The sequence below is a fragment of the Ascaphus truei genome, chromosome 15 (genome assembly GCF_040206685.1).
Source record: "Ascaphus truei isolate aAscTru1 chromosome 15, aAscTru1.hap1, whole genome shotgun sequence".
NCBI classification, from domain to species: domain Eukaryota; kingdom Metazoa; phylum Chordata; class Amphibia; order Anura; family Ascaphidae; genus Ascaphus; species Ascaphus truei.
The window spans coordinates 33,992,986-34,013,856 of record NC_134497.1 but is presented as its reverse complement, the minus strand read 5'-3'; the positions used below and the strand labels follow the sequence as shown (position 1 = coordinate 34,013,856).

Here is a 20,871-nt window from a genome sequence, read left to right as displayed (position 1 = left end):
TCCGATCGGGTTGACTGGATCTCCCGAGCTGGCGGGTTGTAGACCCCTCGATTGTCTGCTCTCCTGCCTCTGGCATCCCCGGAGCAACTGGTGTTTGCACGGACCGTTCCCAGCTATCCTGTTGGGTGTCATCGCCAAGGAAGTTTTCCACCAAGCGGACCGCTGAATCCAGGGAAAATGCAGCGTGTCTTTTTACCCAGGAGCAGGAGGAGGGGGGCAGTATCTGTATGAACTGCTCGAGCACAAACTGTTCAAGGATCTCTGCCTTGGTATGCTTCTCCGGTTGTATCCACCTGGTACATAAGTCTACTAAGTGGTGGGCTACGACTCGGGGTCTGTCTCTGTTTGTATATTTGACTGTCTGGTACCGCTGTCGGTAGGTCTCTGGAGTGAGGCCTAGGTGATCCAGAATAGCAGCCTTTAGTTGCTAATAGTCCATGGCCTCGTCTGCTGGAAGAGCCTGGAAGGCTGCCTGAGCTTCTCCTATGAGGAGTGGAGCCAGAGTCGTAACCCAGCGATCAACTGTCCAGCCGTGGGCCCTGGCTACCCTTTCAAAAGTGAGGAGAAATGCCTCTGGGTTTTCGGTTGGCTTCATTTTAGGCAGCATCACCGGTGGGTTATTTGGAATATCTGGTCTGACTGTTGCTGGGCCTTCGGCCAGCAGTTGGAGTAGCTTTTCCTCTCGCCGGGCCTGTTGCTCATCTCGCTGGGCTTGTCGCTCAGCCTGTCTGAGCTTGATATTCTGCTTGCTTCTCTGCTAGCTGGAGCTGTTGCTCAAGGAACTGAGAAAAAATTGTATCCATTTTTTTTGTGTGCCCTTCAGATACAGGGGCCGTCCGATATCCTACTTCTGACACCACCTGTGGCAGGACGGCCTGTAGCCGAGGTCAGGGAACAGTCCACATGTGTAGTTTCAGGATAAATGAAAACGTTCAGTGGCTTTATTTCTCCACAGCATAACATAACATGTGGGTGCACTGTCCCTTTAAACAAAACAAATTCTTCTCCACATTGGGAGAACTGACTAACACTCCAGGCCTATCTAGCAGGCTGGCTGGCTAAACCATTTACCAAACCGTAAGTGTATTTTAAGCAGTCAGGAAAACAAATGAACAAGTCTTACTTTGGTGAAGTAGTTAGTTTGGTGAATCCGTCTGGCTAGCAGCTCACATAGCAGCGTGCTCTGGTCTAAGGCAGCCAGCTACTGCCAGTAACAACATCCCTTTATACCTTGCTGGCTATCAGGTGTCAGCTTACATCCTGATTACCTAGCTTCCTCCTGAGTTATCCCTTCTGAGTGCTGGATGAAGCACTCAGACATATGTCTCCCAGGCATAACTGATAGGGGTTGACTTCACCGTGTCACAGTGCCCCTGCCACATTCCAGAGAACGTTGGACAGGATTCGAAAACCCCATATTAGATATGCAGCGGCACACCTGGATGATGTTATCCACAGTGAAGACTAAGAGTCCCATCTCCCAAAGGTTCAAGCAGTACTTAATTCCATTCACGCCATTGGTTTAACTGCTAATCCTTCCATGTGTACCATTGGCCTGGAGGAGGCAAAGTATTTAGGATATTCAATTGGGAGAGGATTGGTTAAACCACAGGTAGCAAAGGTGGAAGCTATACAAAACTGGCCCCATCTAGGTTTGACAGGTTACTACAGAAGGTTTATCCCAAATTTTGCCACAGTTGCTGCCCCTTTAAGACCTCACAAAAGCAAGATCCCCAGTTACAGTTAAGTGGTCTCCAGAGGCAGATCAGACTTTTAAGTAATTGAAAAAAGCTCTCTGTGCCCAAACTGTCTTGGTAACCCCAGACTTTCGTAACGAGTTTGTAGTACAGACAGTTGCTTCTGATGTGGGCTTAGGGGTTATCCTTTCCCAAGAATACCAGGGTGAGGAACACCCCCTTTACTTTTTGAGCAGAAAGTTAAACCCACAATAAAAGAACTACTCTATAGTAGAAAAGGAATGTCTGGCAATAAAGTGGGCTTTAGAGGCTCTTCGTTATATTACCTATTAGGAAGTAAATCCAGGCTAAATACAGACCATGCTCCTCTTACTTGGATGTCCCAGAATAAGGAAAAAAACTCAAGGGTGGTTCCTTAGTTTCCAGCCCTTTCATTTCACTGTTGAACACAGGGACGGTCTGAAACAGGGAAATGCCAATGGGCTGTTCAGGGTGATGTCCATGGTCGCTCACCCCAGTAGGAATGAGCTGGGGAGGGGGGAGGGGATATGTGAGAGGAAAGGTGGTAAAATTGTAAAGGGGAGGTAAATACCTCTTGCTTTGGCAAACTATACCTGCTCCTACTAAGGGTTAAAAATCCATTGGAGGTTCTGCAAGCACAGCCAGGTGCAGATCACCTGACCTTAATTAACAGAGTTTAAGAAAGGCCAGGCTTAATCAGTTTTCCCCTACCATATTCTAGCTAAGAGATCTGGATGCTACAGACAGGCACTGGCCTGCAACAGGTTTTAAATTAAATGAAATGCCGGGGGAGGCGTGAGGCTCTCAGCTGGGTCTTCTGCGACCTGTCGCCATGGCAACGTGCGTCAAATGACAAGGTGAGGTCACATGACCCATGGCGTCATTTGACGCCGAGTCCTTGGAGAAGGGGGGTGCGAATGCTGCGGCTGCCAGGCTGGGGGCGCAGCTCAAGAAGTTTGCGCACCCCATGTCACGTTAATGTTGAGAGCGAGTATTTATTTTTGATTCTTTTTTTGTCGGCTGGAGGGACAAAAAAAAATAAAGCACTTAAACAAGAGCTGGATGGACCTGTGATGGTGCTTTACCCTAAAAGACAGTGGGTTTTAAGGATCTCAGACAAGAACCCTTCAGCCAAAAAAGGTATTTTGTCTATATATATATATATATATATATATATATATATATATATATATATATATATATACTAGCTGATATACCCGGCGTTGCCCGGGATGTAAATCCGTAATAGGTAGTATTATTTTTAAATCGTGGAACAATAGGTTGAGTATTTTTTGGAGAGGTTGGATAATAATGTTGAAAAGAAATATGGAAGAAAATGTAATACGATGTTGTATAAAAAGGGTTTATTGTAAACACACCACAGTACAATGTATATTTTGGTGACATAAGTGATGTAAAAATGTGAGGCGTGTGTCCTGCTAGGGTGTGAGCGTGTGTGAGGCGGCGGGTGGGTGTTCAGTACGGGTGGCGCTTGGGTAGTGAGTGCTGGCTGTGGGTCGGGGTCCTGCTAGGGTGTGAGGCGGCGGGTGTGTGGCGAGTGCGGGTGACAGCTGGTCAGTGATGTTGTTGCGTAGGGGCAGGAGGAGGCAGGTGTGTGTCGAGTGTGTGGGGTGGGTGAGAGGCGGCAGGTGTGTGTCGAGTGTGGCGGGTGTCTGTTGAGTGCGTGCGGCGATTGTGTGGCGCAGGGGTGTGAGCGGTGGGCGGGTGAAAGGCAGAAGTGCGGGTGGGTGAAAGGCAGAGGCGGGAGGGCGGCCTAAAGGCATTGAAGGAGGGGAGGTGAAGGGGGGGTGAGGGGAGGCGGGGTGGTGAGGGGAGACGGATGGGTGGTGAGGGGGGGTGGTGGGGGGAGGTGAAGGGGGGCTGTGAGGGGAGGTGAAGGGGGGGGCGGAGGGGAGGTGAAGGGGGGGGGCGGAGGGGAGTTGAAGGGGGGGCGCGGAGAAGAGGTGAAGGGGGGGGCGGAGGGGAGGTGAAGGGGGGGCGGAGGGGAGGTGAAGGTGGGGCAAAGGGGGGGGGGCAGAGGGGGTAGGTGGGAAGGGGGGAGGTGGGGGGCTGGGAAGGGGGAGGTAAAGGGGGGGGTGAGGGTAGGTGAAGGGGGAGGTAAAGGGGGGGGTGAGGGTAGGTGAAGGGGGGGTGAAGGGGAGGTGAGGGGTGTTGAGTAAAGGTGAAGGGGGGGTGGAGGGGAGGTGAAGGAGGGGTGAAGGGGGGGTGAGGGGAGGTGAAGGGGGGTGATGGGAGGTGGAGGGGGTTGCCGTGAGGTAAGGGGGGGGTGGGTGACAGGAGGTGAAGGGGGGGTGACGGGAGGAAGGGAAGGGGGGAGGTGGAGAGGGGGAGGGGGAGGAGGGGAAGGGGCGGAGGGGGAGGTGGGGGAGGGGTAGGAGGGGGGAGGTGTGGAAGGGTGGAGGTGGGGGAGGGGAAGGGGGATGGGGGGAGGGGAAGGGGGGAGGTGGGGGAGGGGAAGGGGGATGGGGGGAGGGGAAGGGGGGAGGAGGGGGGGAAGGGGGAAGGAGGGGGGGAAGGGGGGAGGAGGGGGGGAAGGAGGGGGGGAAGGGGGGAGGGAGGGAAGGGGGGAGGTGGGGGAGGAGGGATGTGGAGGTGGGGGAGGGGAAGGGGGGATGTGGAGGTGGGGAATGGGGGAGGTGGGAGGGGAGAAGGGGGGAGGTGGGAGGGGAGAAGGGGGGAGGTTGGAGGGGGAAGGGGGGAGGTTGGAGGGGGAGAAGGGGGGAGGTGGGAGGGGGAGAAGGGGGAGGTGGGAGGGGTGGAAGGGGGAGAAGGGGGGAGGTGGGAGGGGGGGAGGTGGGAAGTGGAGGGAGGTGGGAAGGGGGGAGGTGGGAAGGGGGGGAGTTGGGGGAGGGGGAGAAGGTGGGAGTTGGGAAGGGGGGAAGGTGGGAGGAGGGGAAGGGGGGAGGAGGGGAAAGGGGAGAGGGGGAGGAGGGGAAAGGGGGAGAGGGGGAGGAGGGGAAAGGGGGAGGAGGGGAAAGGGGGAGGGGGGAGGAGGGGAAAGGGGGAGGGGGGAGGAGGGGAAAGGGGGGAGGAGGGAACAGGGGGAGGAGGGGAAAGGGGGGGAGGAGGGGAAAGGGGGAGGAGGGGAAAGGGGGGGGGGAGGAGGGGAAAGGGGGGGGAGGAGGGGAAAGGGGGGGGGGAGGAGGGGAAAGGGGGGGGGGAGGAGGGGAAAGGGGGGGGGGAGGAGGGGAAAGGGGGGGGGAGGAGGGGAAAGGGGGGGAGGAGGGGAAAGGGGGGGGGAGGAGGGGAAAGGGGGGGGGGAGGAGGGGAAAGGGGGGGGGAGGAGGGAAAGGGGGGGGGAGAGGGGAAAGGGGGGGGAGGAGGGGAAAGGGGGGGGAGGAGGGGAAAGGGGGGGGAGGAGGGGAAAGGGGGGGGGAGGAGGGGAAAGGGGGGGGGAGGAGGGGAAAGGGGGGAGGAAGGGAAGTGGGGGGGGAGGAGGCGAAAAGGGGGGAGGAAGGGAAGTGGGGGGGGGAGGAGGGGAAAGGGGGGAGGAAGGGAAGTGGGGGGAGGAAGGGAAGTGTGGGTGGGGTGCGGGAAGTGGGGGGGTGCGGGAGGTGAGGGGGGAGGTAAGTGACAATGTATCATGTTGCCGCTTGCTCCCCCTTCCCCCAGTGTCTGCCGGTCATCTGCCCCACCCCCCCGAAAGCTTCCATCTGCCCCCCCAAAAAAAATCTCCCCCCCCCGAAACATCCCGCCTATTGTGGGCCGCTCCCTCACCCGTCCGGCCGCTCCCTCACCCGTCCGGCCGCTCCCACGTGGATCTGAGGCGGGAGGCAACGTGTTGTAGCCGCTCCCCCACTGTGTCCCGGGCGCTCGCTCCGCTCCACCGCTGACTGGGTGGGTGACTGACTGAGTGGGTGGCTGACTGACTGAGTGGGTGGGTGGGTGACTGAGTGGGTGGGTGACTGAGTGGGTGGGTGACTGACTGAGTGGGTGGGTAACTGACTGGGTGAAAGTGGATGACTGGGGGAAAGTGGGTGAGTGGGGGAAAGTGGGTGACTGGGGGAAAGTGGGTGGGTGAGTGAAAGTGGGTGAGTGAGTGACTAGGTGGATGTGTGGGTGACTGGGTGGATGTGTGGGTGACTGGGTGGATGTGTGGGTGACTGGGTGGATGTGTGGGTGATTGGGTGGGTGTGTGGGTGACAGGGTGGGTGTGTGGGTGGATGGGTGGGTGACTTTGACTGGGTGACAGTGGGTGGGTGGGAGACGGTAAGTGACAGCGGGTGGGTGGGAGATGGTGGGTAACTGGGTGACAGTGCGTGGGTGGGAGACGGTGGGTGACTTACCTTGACCGGGTGGTGGTTCCTGGCAGCAGACGGTTCCCCTCCTGGCACGGATATCCAATGGCATCTGGCTGGGGCAGGAGGTGGGAGGTGGGTTCGGGAAGCTGTCGGGGGTGGGGGGCAAGAGTGGCAGGCTGGGGCAGGAGACCCGCACAGCGCTTCCACTCTGTCCGGGAGCTGGTGCACGTATGCACGTGAGGGTGAGTGCAGGAGGCCCGGCCCGGGACGCGCTTTCCCTCCGTCCGGGAGCCGGTGAGGGGGAGTGCAGGAGGCCGGGGGAGTGCAGGAGGCCGGGAGAGTGCAGGAGGCCCAGGCCGCACCGCGCTTCCCCTCAGTTCCTCGTTGGGAGCGAGGGGGGAGGAGCCTGGAGTTTGCTGCTGAGCAGTAGGCCGCGCCGCGCTTCCCCTCCGCCCGGGAGCCGGTGCACGTGATAGTACGGCTGGGGATGTTGCGGTGAGTGAGGGTTTGGGGGAGTTGGAGGTTTGGGGGAGGTGGGGGAGAGTGAGGGGCACCGGGAGAGAGGGGGGAGGGTGTGTGGAAGGTGAGCTGCGGTCCGACTGATGGGGGAGAGTGAGGCCAAGCAGTGTGTGTGTGTGTTTGTGTGTGTGACCTTTGGCCCGTCACTCCGCCTCAGACCAATGAGAGGTGTGCGGGGGCGGGCGGGCGGGCCAAGGGAGCAATCTCATTGCAGCAATTGGGTATTACCCCGTATATGACCGAGGCTACTTAAACCACTGTTTTATTGGACCCGCAGCCGTCCCATAGGTCTTGGAGATACCAATAAAAATAATAAGGGGCCTATGCAGAGAGGAACGGCATAATAAATTGCCATTGTTGTAAAAGTTCAACATTGTGGCGTATTTATTGAGCCTGATTCAGAAAGGACAAATCGTCAATCAAGTCTCAAAGTGTATGATTGGCGAGTGTTAATCGCGCCATTTCAGACTGAGCTACTTACATCTGGCTATATTTTCAGTCACTGCGGGTGAAAGTCGCGCTCGTGAGTCTCGCGAGACTTCAATTCAAGTGGGCGGGAAATTGCTGTTTATCTGCAGTGCAAGCATTAATGGCACTGCATCTGTGCCTAGCATATGCCCAGGGTGTAATTTAACCACTAATCTTTTTATACAAATGATTTCCTTAGTCTTACTTACATCTGGCTATATTTTCAGTCACTGCGGGTGAAAGTCGCGCTCGTGAGTCTCGCAAGACTTCAATTCAAGTGGCCGGGAAATTTCTAAAGTAAACACCACATTCCTGGCACAGTGTCTTAGTGACGGCTTCTGCATAGTTACATACCAGAGAAACAGCGCGCGTCTCTCTGTTAAAGTGGTAGAAGCACTGTGAAGCTGCAGATACTGAAAAAAAAACCTTCTCTTTACACTTTTACAATTTTTATTAGCTACAGTCATAGACATTCAGTGACAGACAGTGTACATACTGATAGACAGACACACAGTAATACATACTGATACTCAGACAGATACACAATAATACACAGTGATAGACAGACACACAGGAATATACACTGATACTCAGACAGACACACAATACTGTATACACACACATTTACAGACACTGATACACAAAGGCACAGTTGAGACATAGGCATACTGATATATACTGATCTGTACATGCATACTCACACAGATACACATAGCCACACACATGCTTATATATTGTTATATACTGTATACTGCTTATACTGTAATGCTCAGAGTTTTTGCTGACATGGCAATGTTATGTGTATAGAGGCATATTCACCCTATTGCTTTGTCAATGCCCTGTGTGCATCAGAGATTTGGGAGCCACATATAGTGACAGCAGTTGGCATGGATCTGGACAGGTTTGTGACAGCGTGATGCCCTCCCCCCAAGCCCAGCAGCTGATCGCAATGTGAAGCCCTGCACTCGGCAGCACTACTGACCCCCCCCCTCCCCCCAAGCCCAGCAGCTGATCGCTATGTGAAGCCCCGCACTCGGCAGCAGTACACATACACACACATGCATACATGCATACACACACATGCACACATACATGCATGCATGCATGCACATACACATACACACACACACAATGCAAACACACGGCACACAATATACACACACACACACACACACACACACACACACACACACACACACGAGACAGGGACCGGAGCAGAAGGGGGGCAGGGACCGGAGCAGAAGGGGGGCAGGGACCAGGGCAGAATGGAGACAGCGATCGGGGCATCACACACACACACCCCACCTTCTGTCTGGCAATGACGGCTCTGTAGGGAACCGGCTGCAGACCCATTGGATGGGAGCGGTCACGTGACCGCTCCTCCGCTTTCCCTTACTAACTGACAGCACTTTCCAGTGAACAGGACGGCTACTGCCGTTTTTTCCTGGCGCGCACAATTGGCGACTTCAGCGCTGAGAATTCAAGCACACATGCCGAATACCACACTTTGCCCTTTCCTGCATATGCCGAACCTAGAAACATGGCGAAATTTAAAAAAAACACGCTTCTCGCCAACACATTGGCGGGATGCTGCCGCCTAGCAAATCTCCTGGCGAAAATTTCAAATTTCGCCACTCAAGGAAGCCTCTGTGCATACGGGAAGCAAATTCTGCCGAATACATGCCGAATGGCATGTATTCGGACGACTCTGCATAGGCCCCTAAGTCTTTAAAGCTGTATAAGCACAAGCAGCGACAGTACAGGTCAGTGGAGTATCTCCCAAGAAGACACCCCAAGGTAAGTCACGGTCCGGTGCCAATAAGCCTCACCTCAATAAGCCTCACCTCCGCCCGATTACTGCAGTTAGATGAAAAGAATAACTTGTCTTCTACTCACGAAATCCTTGCTGTGATCCCGCTTAAAGAACTGCAGTCGCCATCGTTGCTGCTCGTGGTTTCAGCGTGCTCCTTCCGGATATGACGTAGAGTGAAGAGGAAATGGTAACCGTGGTCAACGCAACTCCAAACAACCAACGCAACGAGCAATCTCATTGGCCTGAGGCACAGGATAACCAGACATGCATACAACACTTTCAGAAATATATAGATAGATATACATACATATATATATATATATATATATATATAAAGCAGAAAATAGCCATGTTAGTCCAGTTGCGATAGTGCAGAATAAATGAGTTCTTCAGTATTCGGTGATACCTTTTTAATTGGACTAACAATTTATGTCATAGGACAAGCTTTCAAGAGTTATCCTCTCTTCTTCAGGTCAGGCAATACTGATATACAAAGGAATCTATGGCTAAAACAGTGTGGAGAGAGGAGAAAAAAAAACAACAGATATTTACTGTAGATAAGGTAGGGTGTTAAGTGTTTGAAGCCAGGGGACAGTGTCAAAGAAAGGTGGGGATGGGGAGGGATACTGGGGGGGGGGGAGAGAAAGTGTGGATAAGAATAGAGGCAAGCAGGATGATTACAAGCAATTTTGATAGGGTGTGAGAACCCATGTCCGCATTAAGGGCCTCATGCAGTAAGCGTTGATAAGGGAAATATGGCCATTTTATAGCCAAAATTGGGTTTGAGATTCAGTAAGCGCCGATAAGTGCTTCATATCGCCAGGTTTCGGAGCCGATAATTTGGTTATGGCCAGTCGCCTGCCGATAAGCCTGTTTTCGACACTGATCGCCACTTTTTTAAATCGGCTGGATTCAACAAAAAAAAACAGCTTATCGGGGCTGATCGGCACTACGAAATTGAGATGTTATGGCCGATTTCTCCCGCCAACTAAAGTTGGCATTTTGGACGGGAGAACGATCGCTAAGGCTGCCGGAACGGCACTTAGAAAAAAAAATTCTTCTGTACATCAATGGAAGTCAATGGAGCGGGGACGTATAACAGTATAGTACTGTTTACGTTTCATTGCTCACAATACAAGGGGGATTTGCATTACAGTGTGGGGGCATTCCCTGCATTGTGTCACAGCTGATGTGTCTTATTTGCATAACATTCGACTTTTACATGTTTTCAGCATTTGCGGGTCACATTACTCATCATGTGATGATGTGGCAAGGGAAAATACTATACTACACTCTTAAAGGAGAACCTCACATCATATCACACATTTTACTCAACTCAGCGACAATTATTTACATGATGTCACACATGTCACACATACACCGTATATTCATGTTCCTTTACATTACACAATGCTTGTAATGTGTCACGCATCTTTAAACCTTCATGTACATCTAAATTCTCATGTTTACATCTACGTTTGGGTCCTCCCTATTTTCATGACGTCACTTATTGGACGCTCAATCACATTGCATGTTTACATTGTAACCGTTGCATTACAAGCACTTCAACCTAACTTATACACACATGTACAGTAATTCATCATTGGGACACCTTGTAAACTCATTCTATTGCAACTATCCTCCTTACACAAATGCATGCATATGCACACGACTATTCATTGTTGGCAACATGTGACAATAACATGGCTAATTACACATGTTACACAAAACTTTTCCCACGTCAATCTCAGCCTTTTTGTCTCATTACATGACTGACTCTTGCGTTCACAAGTGTTACATGCATTGCACATGCAACTATTTATTTGCAAGCAATCTTTGTACAAAGCTTCACGTCACATCATTGCCAAATATCATCATTCCCTGCAGAATACACACAACAAATACTTAGAACAACAAGTGCACACAGCTTGCCACAGAAGTACTTTATTATGTTAATGTAACACCTTGCATTTTACTATGTCACCTGACATCATCACATACCTATTTAAAGGACGCACATTACCTGCTCATTCACAGCTACTCATTTCAAAATGTTGCGAATGTTTAGGAGACGCAGGAACATTCTTTTCTATGACATGCTTGCTGATCAAGAGAATGATATAGGGCAAGGTAGGGACACACCGAGGGACAGTGACAGTGACGCGGATACGACAGGGACAGGGAGAGGGACAGGCCGAGGGACAGGTAGAGGGACAGGAGATCAGAGGAGAAGACAGAGGAGACAACTTGTGCCTCGTCCGCGTCTGTACAGGGAGAGAACCCTGTTAGATGGGATGAGTGAGGAGGAGATTGTAAGTCGCTATCGTTTGAGTTCAGCAGCAATCTTATCTCTTTATGAGGAGATAAGGGGGGATTTAGATTTTTTCACAGCCAGAGGTCGTGCAGTCCCTGGGCTTGTTAAAATGCTGTGCTCATTACATTATCTTGCTTCCGCGTCATACCAGACAACTGTGGGCATAGTGGGCGGGGTCTCGCAATCTACATTCTCGCGGGCCTTGTCCCAGTTTCTCTATGCACTCAATAGACGCGCTAGGAATTATATTCATTTTCCTACAGAGGCAACAGAGTGGCTGGAAGTCAGGACTGGCTTTTATAATATAGCAGGGATACCATCTGTGCTGGGTGCAATCGATTGCACACATGTTGCTTTGATTGCACCTAGTCAGAGTGAGCATGTGTACCGCAATCGTAAGCACTACCATTCACTCAATGTACAGGTGGTATGTGATGCCACGATGAGGATAATGCATGTGGTACCCAAGTTCCCTGGTTCCAGTCACGATTCCTCTATCCTGAGGAACTCTTCAGTCTTCCATGCGTTCGAAGAGGGTCATTTTGAACCTGGTTGGCTGCTGGGTGAGTACACATTTACATGTTCTAACACAAAACACATTTTGATTTAGGAATGTTGGCATTGTACAATTTGATCACTAATGTCAGCTTATGTGTGCTCCATTCATTATAGGTGACTCAGGATACGGAATTAGGCCGTGGCTCTTGACTCCGGTGCTAAACCCTCAAACTGAAGCAGAGGAGAGGTACAATGCAGCCCATATATCTACAAGATCTGTTATAGAGAGGACATTTGGCCTACTCAAGACCAGGTTTAGGTGTCTGGACAGAACTGGTGGGGCTCTTCTATACAAGCCTCAAAAAGTGTCTGATATTATCCTTGCCTGTTGCATTTTACACAATGTTGCACTCAGGCACAATGTACAGTCAGACCTAGCTGAGGCTTTGGTAGACGAGCATCCCACCCATGTAGCTGCTGAAAATGAACAAACAGCCAGTGGTGGCCAGACACGACAGAATCTCATCAATTCATTTTTTTCTTGTAAGTACAAACTCATATGTTCCTAGTACTACTTTTATAGTTTAATTATGTTATATTAACAATAATGTTTCTTTATATAACCTTCTGTTAGGACACAGATGAATATGGGTTGCACACCTTTCTTTTCTCTGCTGTGTGCACAAAGGGATGTGGCACCGGTATGTTATTGTTGCACAGGTTATATAATCCCTCTTCAATTGTACTTTAGTTGTGTGTATGTGAATACAACTTGGGTAACAAAGCAATAATATTTTAGCATTGTGTTATTCCTTATGCTAAGACAAAACACATATTATGCCCATAATCATTCATGCTTCTAGTATGCTTACATACAATGTTATTGGTGCAGTGTAACATGTACATCCAGATGATGTGTACACCAGGCTGATTTACATTTTGAATGTCATTAAATATACATGGTGTTGCACATTTAACACCAAATACACACTTTGATGTGTTCTTTACGGTACTGAAGATGGCATGTCAATGTTTGCAATTTATATATTGTTCCTTTGCATTATAGGTATATTTGCAGTATGACTGATCATGGTATGTATATTTGCTGACATCTCTCATAAGATGTGGCTACCTCAATCTTCCTATAATTATTGGAACTAAAAACCCAACATATTGGTTTAAACACAAATGTTACATATATGTACTTTCTGTATCATGTATATGCATTTAGCTACTCTTGAGGTTTCATGTGCATTGTATTACAAAATGATTACTCACATTTCATCACATTTTATGTATGTTTCCTTATAATTTCCATTAATGTAATATAGAGGTGTTTGGAGAAAAGGGGATAACTGTACTTATTTGTTTACTTACGGGAGCACATTCATCACTAGCATAGACACACTTTTTAAGACAACTGTTTGTGTGTGTATCAATTGGTGTAGGATCCATGTATAACACCGACAAATGATAACACCAGCTTTATTATGGTAGCTTATATCATCATATTGACTATACTATGTATTTCTAAACGATTAATAAACACAGTAAACTATAGTTAGTTAGGTTAATGAAATATACACAGAAACGTACTTCATAACATGATGGTGATGTCATATTCAGAACATCATGCATTGGAGGGGACCATAACATCTGGCCAGTAACATTATTTGCTACAGTCCCAAACCATTTTATCTACATACCCATGTAACAAGAGATTTTAAAAATAAATGGCTACTTGGTTGTAAGTGTCCTTTACATTGGGAGAAGGAGTGGCTCACTGAGTAAAGACACACACTGGCACTGATAGTTTGAAGCAGGGGAGTCTGGTTCAATTCCCGGTGTGGGCTCCTTGTGACCTTGGCCAAGTCACTTTATCTCCCTGTGCCTCATGCGGCAAAAAAACATTTGTACGTTCCACGGGCCAGGGACCTCAGGCTGAAACATGTGTCTGTAAATCGCTGCGTACAACTAGCAGCCCTATACATGAACATGCTCATATTATTATTATTATTGTTACATAGTTTCGACAGTCATACGTTCCATTACATATTAGAATACACAAATGTGTTAGCAGAGTGGGAATGGTTGTTATATATAAAACACACCATGTCATAAAATGTTAGTAGTCATTAAAGAACACTCAATAAAAATTCATGAGGCACTCTTTTGCAACATCATTATGTTAATTAAGTGCTTATGCAATATAGGCATAAGGGTATCACATTTTTACTTTTTTGTTAATAAGCGCTGCAAGCAATATAAAATTAGTTCCATATGTAGTATAGTAGTCGGTGGCTCCTCCTCACAATCATCTCATATAAAGGTAGACTCTTCTGAAATCATACATTGATCCGATTGTATCTTCCCCGACATCTCTGAAATACAGCAAACACATGATGGTCAAAGATGGCACCTTACTAGATATGCATCCGTGACAACGCGTTACGCAGCTCTATATGATTGTGTAGATACACACGTCACTCACTTATATGTTAGAAGTAAAACTGTTCATCAGTATGTAATGTTTCTTTAAATTTGTAGCAGGCATAACTATGTATAAGAAGTGAACGTTGCCTGTATACTGAAAGATGTGCGCGCACATCTTTGTGTGCGCACGCACTTCACGCTTGGCTCCACTAACTGTTAGCGCATGCGCAAAACAAAGCGTACGTTGTGCGTTCAATACATGTTGAAAATACCAGTAAACATAACATCTTTATTTCAAATACAATGAAGACGAAACTACATTCGTTCTAAACGAGTACATCTGTATTCTTTTTAAACAGACGTGTTTGAACAGAAAGCACGGCCGATAACACAATGCGCAAATGCAATACGTGTGACGTCATGTTAAGCCAGCGTGAAACGCACGCTAACACTCCTCCCACTCAATTAACATTCGGCTAACGCCCAGGGTACGCCTACAAACACTGAGCCGCACGCATCACACACTGCAGTTACCGTTACTATAACAAAACATGACAGCCAATAGGCTTTGAGGCGCGCACGTCGCTTGGGGGCGGGACTTACATCAGTAATCCTTTTTAAGGACGCCTTGGCCCATGACAAGGGTCCCACGTCATACGTGGTGGACCCGGTTTTCAATGTTGTAGATGTTGCATGATAACAAAACAGGTATGTGTTAGAGTAATGGAAAAATGTTGCTAATATGTTTAAAGGGATAGGAAAGTACGTATATTTATTCCGTCAGCAATGTGTACTACTCTTTCAGGTTCTACTATATTGTATTAGGAAACAATTTGTTTGTGATCGCTACATGTTATGCAGTCTGCAATGTTACGCTGTATCCACGCATTGAAAGTGAAAATGGTGGTTACAAAAAAAAAAAAAATTTAAACGCAGAGTCAACGCATAACGATTGTTATATTTACCATTCTTCTAGAATTAACTCTTCGCCTGGCTGCAACTGGTCGCTCCAGAAATGCAAGGCATTTTCATCCACGCTTGACCCAACCGCTGAATCCAGTATGACACATATCTCCTCCAGGATGCGCTCATAGGAATCGCCACTGCTTTCTTCAAATAATTGGTCGGGAGGTAGGTTCATTTCTTCGGGTTCCCATTCCAATGCATTTTCAGCTGAAAGGCTTGGTACATAATCATAGTACTTTTGTTCTTGTACAATGTGGGTTTCAGGAATGGAGGCTGCAGATATTGCAGCACGTATCGATTCAAACGGATCAGTAGTAGCGGATACATTGCTATTGCCATTAGGAATAAATATGCCTTTCACGACAATATAAGTGCCGTCTTTCAGGAGAAATTGTTTTTCCGGGGCAATCTTCCAGAAACCATAGGTGTGTTGTAGCTTATCCTGGTCACGTTCAAAAAAGTCATTACTTGATAAAGTGAATCTTATTGAGGAATTAAAATTCCGTGCATGCTTACGGTCTTGGTAATAAGGATATTTTGCTCGAATGAAATCATCGATTTGGCGTGTGCTTGCTTTCTGTCCGCGACTGTTCAAGATGGCTTCACAGATCATGTACTTATACCCTAAAAGGGGATTAATATTGTTAACGAATTCATCAGCCATGTCTGAGTAGCACAAAAGCTGTGTGCAGGTCTGTGTTATTTGCTCATCAAAATGAATGTGCTGAATGGCTAACAAACTCCTGTTTTTCCTTGTCAAGGTCAACAAAACTAACTACTTTGACTCCTTATTTCAAACGCCAATTGGATTTGTTTGTCTAATTGGGTTAACAGTTGTGGTTCGTGATATGGGACTGTGGGAGAAACATTTCTCCTTCTTTTATCTCGTTTGTGAAAAACATCCCTAGACTTTGAATGCGTTCACATAGTGTTTTTTTGAAAACTAACAAAGACCACTGTGTGAAAATATTTCTTAGCCAGGCATATCAGTAAAAACACACACCTGCAAAAAGAAATGTTTTTTCCCCGCTTACATTTCTGTGTGTATGTGAAAGTCTGGTTAACTCCCTGTCTGCATGAGTTTAAATACGTGTGTGTATATATATATATATATATATATATATATAAATATATCTCTCTTATAAAAATATATATATATTTATATATTATATATTTTTTTTTTTAATATTGCAGGAGTACACACAACATTGATGGCATTAAGTATACCTTGTATGAAACCTATTTAAATGGTGAGAAACATGATTGAATTAAGTAATAAACATTTGTTTAAGCACAATACTGTTAGAGTCTCATACTTAGGATATTTCTCAAACATTAGGCCTGTATTATTAAAATAGTGATTTAACAAGGAAGCATGAAGTGTATTAGTTTGTAAAATACATGTATACCAGTTTATATAGTACTATATATATTGTGACAGAAACCAGGGGATGGTAATAAATTCCGTATATAGGGCTCCCAGGATACTAGACAGTTTCTATCCTGTTTGGCCTGGGAGTGCAGCCTTATAATACATACACTCCATCCCACAGTTTGGCAAGCGCTGGAACTGAGGGATGAGAGATCCCGACCAGAGTTTGTCTGCTGCCTGATTTCTGTCACCTGTCATGCTAATTAGGAATCAGGTATGAAAGACTGATTTCCTGTTTGCTCTGGTCTCCTCACAAGAGCCAGGAGGCTGGAAGGCTGCTGAACTACAGAGGGGAGAAGCCTCTTCCCCAAACAGGTTCAATCTTTCTGTTCATTTGTGTAAGACTGCAAAAGTACCGTGTTTTGATGTTGGAAGTGGAAAAGCCACTTCCAACCCTGAGTCAGGGATATCTAAGTTAAGTTATCGCTCAGGTGAGCAGCTTTTGTTTTTGATCTGTTTTCTGTTGTATGCACTGTGGCAGTCTCAGTGCCTGGGACTGAATAAACCAGGCATAGCCTGTTTAAAGGAACAGTACGTGACGCCTCATCATTTAACCTACCCTAAAAGACCGTGTTCTAAACAGTCCCGGACAAACGACGGAGCCCCAGAGTAAGCCGTTTGTCACATATGGTGGAGAATGCGGGCAGAGCACTAGGGGGTCTGCGGGTTGAAGAAATTTGAAAGAAAAAAAAAAAAAAGTTTTTTTTTATCCTCTGCAAACAAGATGGAAGACGTGGTGGGTGCGCTGATACGCAATGTCGCTGCCCAGAAAGACGCGAATGAAACCCAGCAACAGCTGTTAATAGCCCAGCAAGAAACTAATGCAAACCAGCAGCAGACGAATGCAGCCCAGCAACAGCTGCTAATAGCCCAGCAAGAGATTAATGCCAACCAGCAACAGGCGAATGCAAACCAGCAACAGGCGAATGCAAACCAGCAACAGACGAATGAAGCCCTGCAAAACGCGAATGCAAACCAGCAAGAGACAAACCGCTTGCTGAGAGAGGAGCAACAGCGGTTCGCTCAGGGCTTACAGCAGGAACTCGAGATCCTGAGGGGGACTATCAGTAACCTTCCACTGGCAGCGGCAGCCCCAGTTCCAAAAATGACCAGGGCAAGCCACTACCTTCAGAAGATGGGACCCTCGGATGATGTGGAAGCCTATCTTCTCACGTTTGAACGCACGGCACAGAGAGAGGGATGGCCAGAAGCTGAGTGGGCTGGTCTAATCGCACCCTTCCTAAGCGGCGAACCCCAGAAGGCTTACTTTGATCTAGAGCCAGCCGAAGCTAACGTCTATGCAAAATTGAAGTTCGAGATCCTCGCCCGCCTCGGCGTAACCACGGCTGTTCGCGCCCAAAGGTTTCACGCATGGTCCTTCACGATGGATAAAGCCACCCGAAGCCAGATGTATGACCTCATCCACCTCGCCCGGAAGTGGCTACAACCCGAGATCAACTCAGCCAGCCACATCGTGGAACGGTTGGTCATGGACCAGTTCTTGAGGAAACTTCCCTCTGCCTTACGCCGTTGGGTCAGTCGGAGTGACCCCCACAATGCGGATGAGCTGGTGGCCCTCGTAGAAAGGTACAATGCAGCAGAAGAGCACCCGCAACCCACAGTCGTGGAGCAACCCCACTACCCGAGGTTCCAGGACTCTTCCAGAGACGGTAAAAGGGTACCGGGGTTAAGGGGCGCTGAAGAGCGGCGACCACCTTCACGCAGCACCAGCAACAGTGGTTCGCACACTAAGGGCAATAGCCAACATGGGGAGCCGGGAAAAGGCTCTAAGTGGGACACAGACTATGTACCTAAATGTGTAAATTGTCATGAGAGGGGCCACACAGCAAAAATCTGCCCACTAAATGATGAGCCCATGCAATGCAACAGCGTGGAACCTTATTCGCTGTTGTCCCAATGTATGGGCCCTAGCCCAGAGGACCCCTTGAATAACCATCTGTGGGCATTTGTAAAGGTTAATGGTAAGAGGGTTCGGGCACTTCTTGACTCTGGGAGCATGGTCACACTAGTGTCCGAATACCTCTTGCCCATTAAGAAGAAACAGGGAAACAGTTCACAAAGAGTGGCAATTTGTTGTATACATGGGGATAATCATGAATATTCCACTGTTGATGTTTTTTTTGAAACAGAGTTTGGTTCTTTAGATTTCAAGGTGGGTATTGTACCCAAACTGGCACATGATGTGTTAATAGGGACCGACTTTCCCCATTTTCTAAAAATGTGGTCCCCCGCTCAGAATAGCGCCCAGAGTTCAATAGCGGACCATAACGAAGTATTAGAAGAAACAAATCCTTTCCCTTTTTCAGAAATGGAGGTTGACGAGGGCCCAAATAAGAAGGGGGAAAAGGAGGAGTGCTGTAAAATTCCCTTCCCCGTCACTACTTTGGTAGGGAATACCCCAAATCAAGATGTTGATCAGACACTTACCACCCCAGAACCGGATAAGACCCTCGCTGACCTAGAGGTCAGTCCTGGGAGTTTTAAGAAGGCCCAGTGGGAGGACCCCACATTAGCGGTAGCAAGGGGAAATATACGGGACCAGAATAGTACTCCTGGCCAACCAGATAGGTCACTGGCTTACCCCTACTTCGAGGTAGAGAACGACCTAGTATATCGGGTTGATAAAAGGAAATCAGTTACAACTAAACAATTGTTGGTACCACGGACATTCCGTAACGTAGTACTACACCTCGCACATAGTCACCCATTGGGGGGACACCTAGGGGTGGAAAAGACAAAAGAAAAGGTTCTCCGAAGCTTCTATTGGCCTGGGGTTCTGGCAGAAATTACGAATTATTGTTCCTCATGCCCAGAATGTCAGATCACCGCCCCGTTCAAGGCGTACCGCAGCCCATTGGTACCCCTTCCCATAATAGAGGTACCATTTGACCGGATTGCTATGGATCTAGTAGGACCCCTAATAAAGTCTGCTAGGGGACATCAGCATATATTGGTAATATTAGATTATGCCACCCGATATCCGGAGGCAGTTCCCCTACGTAGCACCTCAGCTAAAAACATAGCAAAAGAGTTAGTAGTTCTGTTTTCCCGGGTCGGGATTCCTAAAGAGATTCTATCTGACCAGGGAACACCATTTATGTCCCAAGTAACAAAAGAGCTATGTAAACTCCTAAAAATCAAGCATCTCAGAACCTCAGTCTATCATCCACAAACAGATGGTTTAGTGGAAAGGTTCAATAAAACCTTAAAGAGCATGTTACGGCGGGCGGTTGATAAAGATGGGAAAAACTGGGATTGTTTGTTACCGTACCTGTTATTTGCCATTAGGGAAGTTCCCCAATCATCCACAGGCTTCTCCCCGTTTGAACTATTGTATGGCCGACACCCAAGGGGCTTACTGGATATAGCCAAAGAGACTTGGGAACACGAGGTTACCCCTTACAGAAGTGTAATAGAGCATGTTGCCCAGATGCAGGACCGCATTGCTGCAGTCCTACCCATAGTGAGGGAACACATGGAGAAAGCTCAAGAAGCACAGAGGAATACGTATAATAAGGGTGCTAGGGTCAGAATTTTTTTTCCAGGTGATAGGGTACTAGTTCTGGTTCCCACCGTGGAGAGTAAATTCCTTGCTAAATGGCATGGGCCATATGAGGTCTTGGAAAGAGTGGGAGAAGTAAATTATAAGGTAAGACAGCCAGGTAGGAGGAAACCTGAGCAAATTTACCATATAAACCTACTCAAGCCCTGGAAAGATAGAGAAGTCTTGTTAACCCTAGTACCCCCAGGTCCGTCAGAGAATCAAGAAACTGACCCAGAGGTTAGCATAGCTGAAACCCTGTCTGTTCATCAGAAACGAGAGGTTCAGAATTTAGTGAGAAGAAACAAAGAAATCTTCTCTATACGGCCAGGTAGAACTAGCTTAATTGAACATGACCTAGTCTCTGAACCGGGGGTCCGAGTCAACCTTAAACCGTACCGAATCCCAGAGGCCAAAAGAAAGGCTATAAGTTTAGAGGTTAAAAAAATGCTAAAACTAGGTGTAATTGAGGAATCCCAAAGTGGGTGGAACAGCCCTATAGTCTTAGTCCCAAAGCCAGATGGTACAACAAGGTTTTGTAATGACTACCGGAAACTAAACGTGGTGTCAAAATTTGATACTTATCCTATGCCCAGGGTAGATGAACTTGTAGAGAGACTGGGCAAAGCCCGATATCTCACAACCCTAGACCTAACAAAAGGGTACTGGCAGGTTCCCCTCACAGAAAGGGCAAAAGAAAAGACAGCCTTCTCAACCCCAGACGGCCTCTTTCAGTATAGGGTGCTGCCTTTTGGCTTACATGGAGCTCCCGCCACATTCCAAAGAATGATGGATAAAATTTTAAAACCACATGCTCGGTATGCTGCCGCCTACCTGGATGATGTGGTAATCCATAGTGAAGATTGGCAATCCCACCTTCCAAAGG

At 48.0% G+C, this 20,871-nt stretch overlaps 1 long non-coding RNA gene across 1 annotated transcript in view; it reads left to right on the top strand.

The window, feature by feature from the left end:
- Positions 1 to 16,223, top strand: part of LOC142466799 (uncharacterized) — a 303,033-nt gene extending 286,810 nt beyond the window's left edge. The window contains exons 2-3 of the long non-coding RNA XR_012788220.1: positions 15,002 to 15,156; positions 16,186 to 16,223. This is a non-coding gene — a long non-coding RNA (uncharacterized LOC142466799). The remainder of the gene's footprint in view (positions 1 to 15,001; positions 15,157 to 16,185) is intronic.
- The last annotated feature ends 4,648 nt before the right edge of the window (positions 16,224 to 20,871 follow it).